The 16,045-nt window shown below is 37.1% G+C and overlaps 1 protein-coding gene across 5 annotated transcripts in view; it reads left to right on the top strand.

The window, feature by feature from the left end:
- EFEMP1 (EGF containing fibulin extracellular matrix protein 1) overlaps window positions 1-16,045 on the top strand; it is a 71,663-nt gene that overhangs the window by 18,744 nt on the left and 36,874 nt on the right. The gene's annotated exons all lie outside the window — the stretch shown is intronic.

Genomic DNA, 16,045 nt, shown 5'->3' with positions numbered 1-16,045 from the left:
GGTAAAATACACAGTTCCCTGGTCTCATCTTAAGGAAACAGTTTATAGTGATGAGAAAATGAGGACGACCTCAATAAGGAAGATTACATGAATTATTTGATTAAATATGAATGGTGTTTTGAATTTTCTCAAGAGCTTAAAAAAAAATCAAAAAGGTCCTGAGAAGTGGACAAAACTAACTGCAAGCAACAGGTCTGCAAATTAGAAAAAGAAGAATCAGTATAGACTCAGACCAAGCCTTTGCAGTTGATTTGGAGAACTGAATTTAAAAATCATTCTACTAGATGACACATCACTATTATGTCAACTAACTCAGCAGAAAGACAATACCACTTTCCCTCTTCTCTGTTACAGTTAGGTGAACCTTTTAAGCACAAAGATCGCAACTGGGTCACTGCAGACACTAAAAATTCATTATTTAAATGTTGCTTCCCCATTGATTGACTTTAAATATATATACCACATGAGACTTCCCTAGCTCCTCTGCTGAGTGACTCAAGTAATAGGGACACACTCCCCATACCACCTACCATCACCACACACCACTCAGTATGAAAATCAGTCATCTAAGGAAAAACCAAAAATGCATTCAACGCCTGTTAAGGTAGAGGCCAAGACTATAGTCACGCATTTGTGGAGAAAAGAGCAAAGTAGAGCAAACAGCTGAGCCATATCTTTTTCTTCTAGGAATTAACTCTTACCCTGAGAGATAGGAGCAGCTAGCTATGAGAGGAATGAGAGGCAGAAGAAAGAAAGGAGGGAAAAAAAAGATGTAGAATGAAACTGGATGAGAGATAAAAAGAGAGCAAGATAGGAGAGTGGGGGACATTGAGCAAGCATAAGACTGTACTAATCAAAAATAGGTTCTACTGTAGTATCTCATAAAACAGTATTATAAGTACCAACGTTCCACCTATGTATATGTGCATAAATGCACTAATCAAGGAAAAGGTGATACCTAAATAAATCAGTTTTGCTATTTTTATAAAATTGGCTGTGGGAATCTTTAGATTGGGATTCAATTGTCTAATATGTTTGGGGGAATCTCCTATATACTATGTGTGATAGAACAGTGCTTCTCAAACTTTAATGAACATACAGGTTATCTGGAGATTCCATTAAAATGAAAATTCTGAATCAGTAGGTCTGGCATGAAGCCCAAGATTTCACATTTCTAAAAATCTCCCAGATTTTGTTGATATATACATAGCCTACCTTCCAGTAGCTGACAGTTTGTTTTCCTCACCAAGAAGTTGACAGGTCTAGTGATTCTTCATTCTCTATTTTCTGCAGTTAGCAAAATGTAGTATAATTTGGATAGAATCTGATTTGCATGTAGTGTTTTTTTCCCCAAAATATATTTTTCTCCTCTGGTTACATATTCAGTTTCTCTAATTCCATTGTACCACCTACAGCTATAAAACATAGATATTTCCCTTCCTTCTTAATTAATATAATTTTCTAATGTTGTGAAGTATTTTTAATGCTTGAGTGCTCAATAGGATTCCAGAAAGTAGTCTTTGGCAGCAAAGAGGGGCAGAAACCCCATGAAACTCAGCAAGACAAAGGTTCCCATCTGAGTCATCCCCTAAGTGATTCTGACTATATTAAACTAGGTAACCTCTCTGGGCCTCCGTTTTCTCAGCTGTTCAAAATAAGAGTTGTCCTTTCCAGCTTTAATTCAACATGATTTTGAGAGAGAGAGAGAGAGGGAGAGAGAGAGAACACTGTCTAGGTTACAAGCCTTGCAAGTGTGGTAACTATATGGTTCTTGATTGATACCTGCCTGGAATTTAAACTGTTTCTATTGATAGGAGTTCTTTGCCTTTCAAATGCATTTTTATCAGGAAAGCATACCAGAGCAAGTTAAAATCTGCCCTGGGAAGAATGTAGGTGCATTCTCTGATTATAATAGCATTAATGACTCAGAAACAAAAAGCAGACAGTTCTAATGACTTGAACCTTTATTGACAAAACAGTTCACACCGTGTGTTGGTTGTTTGCTAAAAGTCTGGACCAAATCATAGAAGCTTTTTTTTTTAATCCTCACCTGAGGACATTTTTCCTTTTTTTTTTTTTTTGTTTTTGTTCAGATAGAGTGAGAGGGAGAGAGAAAGAGAGAGAGAAACATCGTGAAGGGGACACATTGAGTGGCTGCCACCCGCACGACCAACCAGGGCCGGGGACAAACTGCAACCAAGGTACGTGCCCTTAGCGGGAACCAAACCCAGGTCTCTCCGGCCCGCAGGCCGACGCTCTAATCGCTGAGCCAAACTGGCCAGGGCCCAAATCATAGAAGCTTTAAAAGCTCAGTCACTGGAGTCTTTTCCCCAGGCAGTGACATGAGTAATTATTATGTTTCATGCCACAGCCCTGAACTCCACTTCAATCCTAGTTTAGAAAAGAGTTATTTTTATTTTGGTGTGTAAATATACTTTTTGCATGTATTACTATAATCCCCTTTAAAATGTAAAGGTTATATGCTCTAAATGTTATAGGCTCTTTATTATTTCCTTGATTTTGAATGGATTTCCTACCTTCATTGGGGAACATGAGTACCTTTCAGCAGAGAACAATCTGTTTGAAGTCTACAAATTTATTCATTTCACATTTTGGGTTGTTGTTTTTTTTTCAGCCTCAGACTTAAACCATGCTTACAGCCAAAGCAATCAGTCTTTTCTGAGTTTATGCATTATTATCCATCACATAAGGAGGTCTATGAGCCAGTTATCTGTTGCCGTCTAACAAATTACCCTAAAATTTAGGGGCTTAAAACAATAAACACTTATTACTTCAAAGTTCCTCTAGTCAAGAATCAAGGTGTGGCTGAGCTGGGTCCTCAGACTTTGGGTCTTTCTCAAGGCTGCAGTTGTCTCCAGGCTTGACCGTGAAGGATCCACTTCCGAGCTCTCACTAATGGTTGTTGGCAGGATTCACTTCCTGCCTCCTTTCCCCATGAGTTCTTCTTCCTTCAGTACCTTGCTACATACACCTTTCCAAAGAGCATCTTACAACATGGCAGCCTTCATCATTAGAGGAAGCAAGTGAAGGGCAAAAGAAGATATCAGCAAGAGAGAAAGTACTAAGACTGAAGTCACGGGCTTTTGTAATTTAATCACTAAAGTGACAACTCATCACTCTTGCCATATTCTGTTCATTAGAAACCAGTCACAAGAGCCAGCCCACATTCAAGGGAATGAATGCCAGGAGAATGGGATCATTGGAATCCATGTCAGAAGCTGCCTACCACAATCTGTAATTAAAATTCCCCTGAATTGATTCCAACCAAATCTTTTGAGTTAAACTAGGATTTTAAATAGTTTCAAAAAGGCAAGATTTGACTTAAAAAGCAAAATTCACTAACCTCCCCAGGAGTTCAGGAGACTAGATGACTCATTCAGATATGCAGCCTGATGGGTGTGGTTGAAACAGAAAAAGTACTGTCCAAAAGAAGAACCTCGCTGCTTCTAACAACTTCTTTTGTATGAATGTATCCTTGTCTTCTTCATGGACTTGGGATTTCTAAAATGCTATCAATCCTTTCCAAAACCACTCCTAAATAATTATAACTATATCCTTTGATTTTAAAATTTCTACTTATTAAAATCCTCCTTTATTCCACTCTACAAATAAGCAATATCCATGAAACAAAAACTTTATGAGCAAACACAAAACTCCCTTCATTTTGCAGATTAGCATGTACCCACCCTGTCACATAAAAGAAATTTAAACTGTTCTTGCTTCATGTTAACTTTTGTCCTAGACATCTGTGATACTTTTGTTTGTTAGGAAATCATGGAAAATATTCTCCATCTCTCCCATAGAAATCTTTGTTCTGTTTTGGTCACATTTTCCCTCCTACAGCCTATTCAAAAGCCTGCTCCTAGAATCATCATTTTTATGTTTAACTATGTTGACCTCTTTTCTTTTGCCTTAGAAATCTACTAGGAGACATGTGCTGAACATAACCTAGTTTATAATAAACAGGTTGTGTAATAGTTAAACATTCAGAAGCCTTAAAATCCAACATGAACTTTCTTGGGACTCTGAGGAGTAGGTATCTTGATAGAAGGCAGAACAGTGGCTTGTTTTTTCAACAAGAAGGCAATACAGAGGTAGAATAGCACTCTAAGGGAAAGGAAAAGATAAATTAGCAAAAACAGGCAAATCAGTGAAGGTGAAAACCACGAAAGTGAATCATGTATTGCGGGACCTATAGAGTGGTGGCATGTAAGGAAGGCCACCCACCACATCCAATTTTCCCTAGAATAATATTCTAAAAGTCAGATTGTGAATTAACCAGAGGAAAGAATAAAAGCTGGTGTAGCTATTAAAAAGAGTAAGTAAAACCCAAAGGAAGGTTTTTTTTTCCTTAAAGAACATGGAAATGGACCAAATGTTCTTACATTTCTTTTTAAAGTACATAATGCAGCTCTATATGGAGTGCAGTACATTTTCTCCTTGGTTCACACTCCCCAGGAATTAGTTCCCAGATTTGCACAGGTGTCTCTGATGCCAATAATAAAATCCTCTGTAGGCCTGTTGAGTGGGTAGTAGGATAAATGGGTGCCTCGGCATCCAGGTAGAAGCCAGCCTCTGGCCTCTGGCCTAGGCATCCTGGGAAGCAGTCCATTTGCTTTGGAGGTAAGAGCTGGGCAGCCCTCAGGGAAGCTCCCAGTCATGTATGGTTCCCTTTACTGGGAAGTCCAGAAGGGAATAAAAGCATTATGCTCATAAGATTTCCTTATATCCAGCCATCCATTTACTAATACATTCTCTTGACATAAGTAGCCCCACTAAATTCCTCTTTCCTCATCACTAACTCTAAAATGACAGTTTAAGGATTATCCTTTCTGCCACTTACCATGAAACACCGCTCCAAACCAGTTTGTTGTAGGTTTCTGAGCTTAACCACATAGTTCACAACTGAGTGGATAATCAATCATTCTATGACTAAATCCATCTGGAACAAATTTGAACAAGTGGCCATGTAGGTTTATTTGGGGGGAAAATTTTTTAAACTGAAACCAGAGTTGATCTTTTAAAAGGTTCAGAAGAAAAAAGTGTACACACACACACACACATCTCAGAAGGGACTTTTCCCCCAGAACTGGTGCATGCTCACTGAGTAAGGCTGGGTCTGTCTTGCCCCCATTTTGCATTTGCTTTGGAGGATAGTCCCAAAGAATGAGGTCACAACCGTCCTTGGATGGAATGACAGGGAGACATTGTGTGGCCAGGTTCTCACCATAACTTTGTGCTAATCTTAAATTCCCAAACACACATTGCTCAACAGAGGGATTATGGAACCAAAAGAGCCTGTTCCCAACCATTCTGGCTGAACCCACTACTTTTTGCCCTGTAGGTATTAAAGGATAATTTAAATATCAAGAACCCTGGATTTGAAGAATTTTGCCTTTCTTTCCCTTGCTAGACCCCAAATTGTTAGTGTAAATTTAGGATATATTTTTCCATGTGTACTTTGAAATCTGCACCATTCATGCATTCATTTGTTTAATTTTTAGTCACTTATTCATCAATTCATGCATTAATGCTTCCAGTTAATATGTATTCAAATTGTACTAGATGCCTACACGCCACCTGTCTTGCGAGGACTTTTCAGTCTATCTGAAGAGGTAGGTTAAAGTCAAATTTTTAAAAATTAAATGATACAAATAATTCAGCTCAACAGTTCAAGTCAACAAAACCCTAGTGGAGAGCCTCAGTCCTGTGTAACCGATGGTAAATGGTGATTACCAAAAAGCACTGGAGGAGTCCAGAGGAGGGATTGGTTGCTGCAACAGGGGCCAGTTAGGACTTAGTGGAGAGAGTGGAAGTGATCCCCTGGGTCATGAAGGATGAATTGGTTGTGGATAATCCTGAGAAGAGGAAGGCTTTGCTGGGCAGACACCCTATATACAAATAATGATGAGAGTATTGTGTCCTTGTTTGAGGGAGGAGAAAGGGAGACTACTGTGGGCAGCAGGAAACAAGATAGGAAAAGATATTGGAGGACAGTTATATAAAACCCTGAATTCTTGGTTAAGTCATTTAGATTTAGTACTATCATAACTAGTGAAAGATTTTGAGCAAGAAGTGGCATAATGAAAATGCTACTTCTAGATAAGAAAAATAAGTATGCACATATAGTTAAATATGTTAAATCATCCTAACAGATTGGAGTGTGGAACAGGGATGGATAGAGCATATGTTAGTCTGATTTATTGAAAGGTGACTGAGTTTCTCGAGAAAGAATTGCATTAACTTTCAAGTACTGTACATATAGTAACATTGCTAATAACAGGCATAAAAAATTGAGTTTGATCCATAAGGACTATGTTCAGGATTATAATAATTTGTTTAAAACTACTGCTAACACACAATTACTATTTTTGCATGCAAGTGCTTCTCCTGAGTCACATGATGATTCCATACAAGTGCCACCACTCCAAGGAGGGTAAAATGTTTGTAATATTGTTTAGCAATATATTTATTTATTAGTATTACAAAGGTAAACATCAAATTCTAAATTAATAAGATTTTTGTGTAATTTCAGGTCCTGCGCCCATGAAATAACCAATTAGGAGTAAAATTAGTACTTAAATGATCTTCTGAACAATCAAACTTTCTGACTTGCACCCATATCCATTAAACTTTAGAATGTTCATTAGGCATAATATCTGACTGAAGGAATATAGAGCAAGTCTCTAACCATAAACATAGACCTTTAATAGCAGTTATTCTTATTTTAATATGCTTAAGGCTCTGACAATGCAAAATATAATCAACACAACCTAAGACGAGTCATGCCCTGATTATAACACGGTTTTTGCAATTATAGGAAACAATAATAAGAGGCAATTATCCACAGGCCCATTCTCCCCTATGTGTTCCCTACCATCTAATTTGCATATAAGTGTGAACGAAGTAATAATCTGGTTATAAGTAAAGGAAAGCAACAGGCGCTCCTTATCTGTTTAGGGGAAATTAATTTTTCAGTTAAAAATTATCTTTGTTTAACAATAAAAATTTAAATGGAGTACAAAAAGAGGAACAGCAGTTTGGGAGTAGGGGGAGAGGTTGGACAGCTAAGCTAATACAGCAAGAATTTAAGAACATAAGAATATATTTTAGCTTATAGAATAATCCAAAGGAATTTTAACTGGATTTATATCTCAACTCACTAAATTATGATATTAGTTTTTGTTTTGTTGTTTATTTATTTGTTTGTTTGTTTGTTTGTTTTTGAAGACCTACCCACAGCAGAATTTTGCAAAGCTAAAACACCTGGTTTGTCTATTTATTTATCTATTTAAGTTTCCATTCTGGAACACTTTATAAACAAACCATGCCTGTACTTTTCTTTCTCAAGAGTGGAGTCTGAAGAGATGACGTGTCAGTTGTCTGGATTTTTTTTCTTTTTCTTTTCTTTTTTTTTGGTACGTGCCCCTAGTGGGAACAAAACCCGAGACTCTCTGGTCCGCAGGCTGACGCTCCAACCGCTGAGCCAAACTGACCAGGGATGGATTTACTTTCTTATTTTATATTGGGTTTGGAAATAATGAGATATGGGAAGAAAATTTCAACATTTGCTTTGTTATTTACAGTTTGGGAGATACCATAGACTAGATATGCTAGAGCTGGATCCCTAAACATAATTTCAAAGTGTAAGATTATTTAACAAACCTGACTTGAGTAACTACTATGCACTAAGCACAGCAGATGCTGAGAATACAAAATAAAAGTATATAGTGCCTGCCCTCAGAGAGCTCATAGTTTAAGAGGACATGGACAGTAATTACAATGTGGCATTTTGGATTCCATTTTAGAGACTTCCCAGAGGAAGTGAACACCAGGCTTCAGTCTTAGGAAGTTGTGAGAATTAACCTTTAACAAACTGGTGGAAGGGAAGGGGGGGGGGGACGACTTGTTCCACATAGAGGGAACAACATTTGCTAAGGTTGTAAGTAGAAGACAGAGAAGAAGGGAACATGTGTTCTATATGATTCAGTGTGCAGTACATGAGAGTAGGCAAGACTCAAATTGTGAAGGGCCCCTGCAAGTCATGTTAAAAAGTTTGGATTTCATCTTGAAGATACTGGAAAGTGACATAATCAGATTTCCTCTGCAACCGAATGAAAGATGCCCTATACTTTATGCAAATGCAAATGAAGTCCATTCTCTTTATTCACAAAAGAAGTAAACACATCATTTGCTTTAAAAACTTATTTCTGAATTTAAAATTTGTTAACCCAGTTAGGTAATTTTATTGTAATTAAGACTGATTTTATTCTTCACTTATAACAGTGCTTCAAAGGCACCAGTATGGATTTTATTCTACAAAGAGTACAGCTCTCTTTGTAACCTTAAGTTTTTATCAAACACAATGTCATGGAGAAAAAATCTTAGCTTAGGAAAAGGTTTTTAAAAAGAGTCAAATCCAGCCTTAAAAATCTACTCAGCATTTAGTGCATCGTTCCAGACCATTGTGATTTTACCCATACAGTATATAACTGTAACTCTTAAACTTGTTCTATTTTTGCTGCTTGGAGTTTGTACCACCTTAAAGTTTGTACTAAAACTTACTGGGAGACTAGTGTGAAAGTAAAATTATAACTCAGCCTTTGCAAAAGCTGCAAGAGGTTGTACATATTCACTTTGTTTGGCACAGCATCCCATACTCATATAAAAAACTTGTAGTGACAATATAATTGTATAAATACTATGGAAGCATTGAGTGTTATTTATCTTAAGTCTTTTGCCACTTTACAACAGGGATAGAATTTATACATCAAACCTAATAGAGTGCTCAATTTTATAGCCTGAGGCTATAAAAGTATGTAGGCCACTGATGTGTGCCTAGGGTTATCCAGCTGCTAGTTTCCTAATGGAGAAAGCCAGAATTTGGTAATCAAGGCAAAACTTGTTTAGGACCTTGAGCCAGATAAAGTGACAGGAGCACCCCTCCATCTTTAAGGTGGCTCTAGTTAAGGTGAGGTGGGCACCAGCCATCCAAGACCTCTCCAAGGCAGTTAGTTGACTTTCCAGAGCCAGCAAGTTGCTGCTACATCTCTTTCTTAACAAAGATAATTTGTGGCTACAGCTGTCCCAAAGATCAACTAGGCAAGCTATTTTCTGTAATGATCTTACACTGGCCAAAGGAACCTGAAAAAAGAATCATAAAGAAGGTAGGCATGGGCTGGACCTTAAAGGGGAATCTATTCTGTTAAGGTAGATTAGAGAGAAGCTCACAGGCAAAGTTAGGTTAGTGGCAACATGTATGTTGCATAAATCAGTATGTAGCCTGGCTCGTGTGTGGGATCATATTATATGACACTGATAAATTGGGCTCTAAGGAAGAGACTAGATTTTGCATGAAACTATTTCTTATGTTGCAATGAGGATCAAACCAATCACACAGGACTTCCCGCATTTTATTGATAGATATAAGCATAGTCACGAGATTAGCTGGCAACTGTTGGAGTCCTGAGGGCCTGGACATCAGCCTAGCCTCACTGAGGAGATGAAGATGTCAGGGGCAGCCTTGCTGAGCTCCCACTGGTGAGGGGTGCACTGAAGGACCACAGTGCTGAGCCAGAGAAACAGTGCTCACCATGGCTGAAGTGCTCAAGGCCTACAGACCAGTAGGAGATGGTTCTCACACTACCTTGAATGTGACAGCAGCCAGAGCAGAGCTCTCAAGTTAAAAAGAATCATCTGGCCCTAGCCAGTTTGGCTCAGTGGTTGGGCATCGGCCTGAGGACCAGAGAGTCCCAGGTTCGGTTCCCACTAGGGGCACATACCACACACACACACACACACACACACAAAAGAATCATCTGTTCCCACTAGGGGCACATACCACACACACAAAAACGATTCATCTGTTCTATTAGGGTGAAATTGAGAAAGGTCAAATGCAAAATCAAATATTTAAATAGGAAAAAGTCAGAAATGCAGGATGGAGACAGGTAAGACTGGTAATGTCATTAACCTTACCTGCTGATTTGTCATACTGTCACCATAAACACAGTGTTTCTCCTCTAAATTGTTTCATTTTCTTGTTAATTCTCTCTGTTATTCTCTTAATATAGGAACAAAAGACTATCATATACACATATGTAATTTACCTATGGGTATAAGGAAAGCATTTGGAGGAAGTCATTTAGTGTTCAAAGAAACCAAGATTAATTTTCCAAAAAATATTTCCCTAGCCCTGGATGGTTTGGCTCAGCGGTTAGAGCGTCGGCCTGCGGTCCTGAGAGACTCGGGTTCGGTTCCCGCTAAGGGCACGTACCTCAGTTGCACTTTGTCCCCGGCCCTGGTCGGTTGTGTGGGTGGCAGCCACTCGATGTGTTCCTTTCACATCGATGTTTTTCTCTCTCTCTGTTCCTCTCTCTCCCTCCCACTCTACCTGAACAAAAAATGAAAAAATGTCCTCGGGTGAGGATAAAAAAAAACAACAAAAAAAAACATTTCCCTAATATGCCATGGTTTTAGTCTACTACTAGCATAGCATTTAAAAAAACAAAAAACAAAAATTGACTCCAAATCAAACGCTCCTGTGTGGTAACATTGAATAAGTGTGACATTAACTACAAATGATGTAGATTACCATTACATTCTGTGGAAACTCCTTAGACTTGGTTATTTGAGAAGTCAGGCATCCAGTCTTTTCATCTTAGAGTCTAACTTGAAGCCTTGCGCTAATCAACAAACAACCAGAAATATTTGTCCTGACTTTACATGCAGTTACATCTCCACTACATTAGAAAATATCCCCCCTAGTTCTGATTTATAATTTCATCACTGCTTGAAAGATAATGGCCATACTATCTTTGACAGAGTCAATATAATAAAAGATCTTGCTGAAATTTACATTTTCATAGTTTTTTCATAGCTAGAATTTGTTCACACAAAAGTTCTATCTCAGAGTTACATATAGGTTCTAATTAGAGCTCCAGTTAAAGCTATGTTTGCTACTAGTCTTTATAAACATTAACACCCCACTGTCATGAAGGGGTGATATAGCCATTAACTTTCCTTTCATATCATAACATATTATGAGAAGCAAAAGATGTCAGATTTTCTTTTATTTTGCCAGATCCCTGTTATTTGAATATTTACAGTTTCTTTAATGATAAATAACTTTTTCAAAGAAAGGCTGATTAGCTGTTCTTGAATTCGTTCATCTGAAATATGCCAAAGCAAGGGAGATTATTCATTGCCATGCTGTTCCTCCTGATCGAATTTCAGTCATGATGGACCACATTCAAAATCTGACACTGAGCAAGGAAATGGAGATAGGATGTGTTATCATATTCAAGTAAATAGAAAATTACATTGAAAGCCCTGCCTTTCTACAGTTTTCTTGCTTTTTTCCATCTGTATACAACAGAAGTACCAACCAGACATACACCAACTTATAGTCATTTCACAATATTAAATACAATTTATTGAGTACTTATCAACTAGGTACCATTTGGAGTATTATTTCAGGTAGTGCTCATGATAACATTATGAGATGGGTATTATCCCTACTTGATATATGTGGTGGTGAGACTTGGAAAGGTCAAATAATTAACCTTTCCGGACACATAATTAAAATGTGGTATTGCTTGGATTTGAACTGAGAACTATTTTACTCTAAAACCTATGATCATATCCACTCTTCTGTCTCAGTCATACTTTATATTGTCCTGTTAGTGAGTTGCATAAGAAAAAATTACATTCTGTGGTTCTCAGACTTTCTCAAAAAATCAACAAGTCCTCCCTCCCATAAACTCTAATTCCTTGCATGATAAATTCTTGGTATAATAAGGCTAGAAAAAAAACCTAGCATAAGAAACTAAAGAAAGATACAATCTCAAATAAAATAATTTAGACCTTCAAAGGACTATATAGTGATAAAATAGAATGAGTACTCTAATTCTGAATGTCGTAGAAAGAGATCCATAGTTGAAAGTCACTGACAGAGGACCTTCTTACACCTATCTGGAAGCCTCACAGTCATCCACACCAACCACATACGTGCCTAAAGCCAATTTTTTTTCACAAAAAAATTACTGCATTTCTAACGAAAAGTAATTCTAGGCTAATTTTAAAATTAAAAATATGAATTGCTCAATTTTTCCATTTTCTTCTAAAATGAAAACTTGGAATATGATAGATCCCTCGGATGTGCTTCATGTAGTAACCAGTTTAAGTATATGAAACAGATCTAAAAACATACTTTTTTATCTGTGTTTATTCATGCCAAGAAATTCTCTGAAAGACTGCTATAGTTTGGCCTCTACCTTTAGTACATCAGCTGCATAACTGGTGGGTCCATCTCCCTTTGTAGTCTACAGACATAGAAACTGTGTACAGGACATGTTTCCCCGTGGGACTTTTTTTCAGAGTTTGCGCTGCCAAACAGGCATTAAGCTACTCTAAATTCCTGACAAGTGTGCAAATGTTATAGGTACACGGTAGTGCATTTAAACATTGAGGACAACTTTCTGTTCATCTCACTCTACTAACAGAGCCATTTAATCCTGTCTAGAAAGATGAATCCATTTTAGATCCCCCTTTGATTCTACAGATTAGAAGGAGTGACAAGTCACTGCCGAACAATGGAAAAGAAAAAGAGATAGAGACTTATGATCATGATCCCCCCCCCCAAAAGCAAAAGCATCTTATTCAGATTTCTCAGGATTCAATATTTTAAGATAGAGAGGGCAGAAGAGAGAAGAACTGAAGAATGAATATTTTGTACAACAGCAATCAGGAATTTAGCAGAGTAAGTTTTAATTCAGATTCTTAAAGCTAAAAGAAAGCTTTGGATTATATATAGTTCAAATTTGTTTTCCCCCCAGTGAAAATGTAAGGTAAAATGCCCACAAACTCGTTTAAAAGTCTGAAGACAATTTCATATCTAGCTTGAGAAATCTTTAGAATTGAACCCTCAAAGGGCCCATAGTTTTACTAAACAGTATTTTCTTTTGTCCCCTGTTGCCTTTAGGTACTTCTTGAACTAATACTCAAGTGTTATTTGAATGCTCTGGCTTTACAACACAAAGTGGTTTAACACAGAAAAAGGGGGAATCCCACAGCTTATGTGTGTCAAACACAATTTATCAGCAAATGAAATCCAAGTATGCATGAAATTCATGAATAACTTAGGGAAAATGGTAACTATAGTATCAATTTGGAAAAAAACCAAAAAGTCAAAAACCTTATTTGGTTTAGTGGTATATTAAAGAGTTGGGCACAAGATCATTTAACATTTTGATCACTGAATAATCTTATGCCTTAATATGATGAAGACTGCAGAGTCTTTCTTCCTGAAAAAATTCTTAAAACAGGGCAAGGAATAATAAGTCTAGATTTTTTTTTCTTTTTTCTTTTTAAAGTTGATAATCAATTGACTCTATTTTTTAAGTTGAATTTATTGGGGTGACCATTAGTTAATAAAATTATAGAGGTTTCAAGTGTACAATTCTATAATCCATCATCTGTATATTGTGTTGTGTGTTTACCACCCCAAGTCAAGTCTCCTTCCATTTCCATTTATGCCCCCCTTACCCTCTTCTACCTACCCCTAGCCCTCTTTCCCTCAGGTAATCACAATAGTGTTTTCTGTGTCTGTGAGTTGGGTTTTGTTTTTTTTTTAGAATTTTTATTTTTAGAGATAAAGGAAGGGAGCGGGAGAGAGAGAGAGAGAGAGAGAGAGAGAGAGAGAAACATCCATGTGAGAGCAAAACATCAATCAGTTGCCTCCTGCATGCTCCCTACTGGAGATTAAGCTAGCAACTCAGGCATGTGCCCTGACCAGGAATCAAACCAGCAACCTTTTGGTGCATGGGATGATGCCCAACCAACTGAACCATGCCAGCCAGGGCAAGTGTCTATGAGTTTTTGTTTTGTTTTGTTTTGTTTTTGCTTAATCCTTTCACCTTTTTCATCCAGCCCAACCCTCCTTCCCTCTGACAGCTATCAGTCTGTTCTCTGTCTCTGTAAGTCTGTTTCTATTTTGTTCGTTAATTTAGTTCATTAGATTCTACATATAAGTGAAATCTTATCATATTTGTCTTCCTCTGACTGACTTATTTTACTTAGCATAATACTGTCCAGGTCCACCCATGCTGTTGCAAAGGGTAAGATTTCCTTCTTTTTTACAGTTGAGTAGTACTCCATTGCATAAATGTACCACAGCTTTTTCAATCCTCTCATCTACTGATGGGCACCTGGGATGCTTTCAGATCTTGGCTATTGTGAATAACACTGCAGTGAACATAGGGGTCCATATATTCTTTTGAATTAGTATTTTTATTTTCTTTGGATATATTCCCAGAAGTGGAATCACTGGGTCATAAGGCGATTCTATTTTTATTTTTATGAGGCAACTGCATACTGTTTTCCACATTGGCTACACCAATCTGCATTCCCACCAACAGTGCACAAGTGTTCCCTTTTCTCTGTATCCTCACCAGTACTTGTTTGTTGATTTATTGATGGTAGCCATTGACAGGTGTGAGGTGATAGCTCATTGTGGTTTTAATTTGCATTTCTCTGATGACTAGTGACAATGAGCATTTCTTCATACATCGATTGGCTATCTATATGTTCTCTGTGGAGAAGTGTCTAATCAAGTCCTTTGACCATTTTTTCAATTGGATTATTTTGGTGGTGAGTTTTACAAGGTCTTTATAAATTTTGGATATTAACCCATATCAGATGTATTATTGGTGAATACGTTCTCCCATTCAGTAGGTTGGTCTTTTCATTTTGTTGATGGTTTCCTTTGCTGTGCAAAAACGTTTGATGTAGTCCCATTTGTTTATTTTTTTTCTTTTGTTTCCCTTGCATGAGGAGATATATCAGAAAAATATTGTTATGAGAAATACCCAAGATTTTACTGCTTATGTTTTCTTCTAGAATTTTTAGGTTTTGAGTCTAACATTCAAATGTCTTTAATCCATTTTGAGTTTATTCTTGTATATAGTGTAAAAAGGTGGCCTGGTGTCATTATTTTTCACATCTGTTCAATTTTCTCAACACCATTTATCAAATAGACTATCTTTGCCCAATTGTATGCTCTTGCCTACTTGTCAAATATTAATTGAACATAATGGCATGAATTTATTTCTGGGCTCTCTATTCTGTTCCATTGATCTATATCTCTGTTTTTATGCAAGTACCATGCTGTTTTGATTACTATGCCTTTGTAGTATAGTTTGATATCAGATAATGTGATTTCTCTGACTTTGTTCTTCTTTCTCAAGGTTGCTGTGGCTATTTGGGGTCTTTGTGGTTCCATATAAAATTTTGAAATATTTCTTCTAGTTCTGTGAAATACACCATTGGTATTTTGATAGGAATTGTGTTGAATCTATAGATTGCTTTGGGTAATATGGACATTTTAATTATGTTAATTATTCCTATTCATGAACACAGTACACGCTTCCACTTATTTTTATCTTCAATTTCTTTCTTCATTGTCTTCTAGTTTTCTGAATACAGGTCTTTTACCTCCTTGGTTAAATTTTTCCTAGGTATTTTATTATTTTTTATGTAATTGTAGATGGGATTGTTTTCGTAGTTTCCCTTTAGATAGTTCATTACTGATGTATAGAAATGCAATTGATTTATGGATATCTATTTTGTATTCTGCTACTTTGCTGAGTTCTAGTAGTTTTGGGTAGAATTATTAGGGTTCTCTAAATAAAGTATCACATCATCTGCAAATAATGACACTTTTACGTCCTCCTTTCCAATTTGGATGCCTTTTATTTCTTTTTCTTGTCTGATTGCTGTGGCCAGGACTTCCAGTACTATGTTGAATAAGAGCGATAGGAAGGACATCCCTGTCTTGTTCCTGATCTTAAGGGAAACACTTGTATTTTTTGCCCAATGAGTATGATGTTGGCTGTGAATTTGTCATCTGTAGCCTTTATTACATTGAGATATGTTCCCTCCATTCCCACTTTGCTGAGAGTTTTTATCATAACTGGGTGGTGGATTTTATCAAATGCTTTTTCTGCATCTATTGATATGATCATGT

Source organism: Molossus molossus, unplaced genomic scaffold, assembly GCF_014108415.1.
Source record: "Molossus molossus isolate mMolMol1 unplaced genomic scaffold, mMolMol1.p scaffold_m16_p_15, whole genome shotgun sequence".
In the NCBI taxonomy this organism is placed as follows: Eukaryota; Metazoa; Chordata; class Mammalia; order Chiroptera; family Molossidae; genus Molossus; species Molossus molossus.
This window is presented reverse-complemented; position numbering and strand designations above follow the sequence as displayed.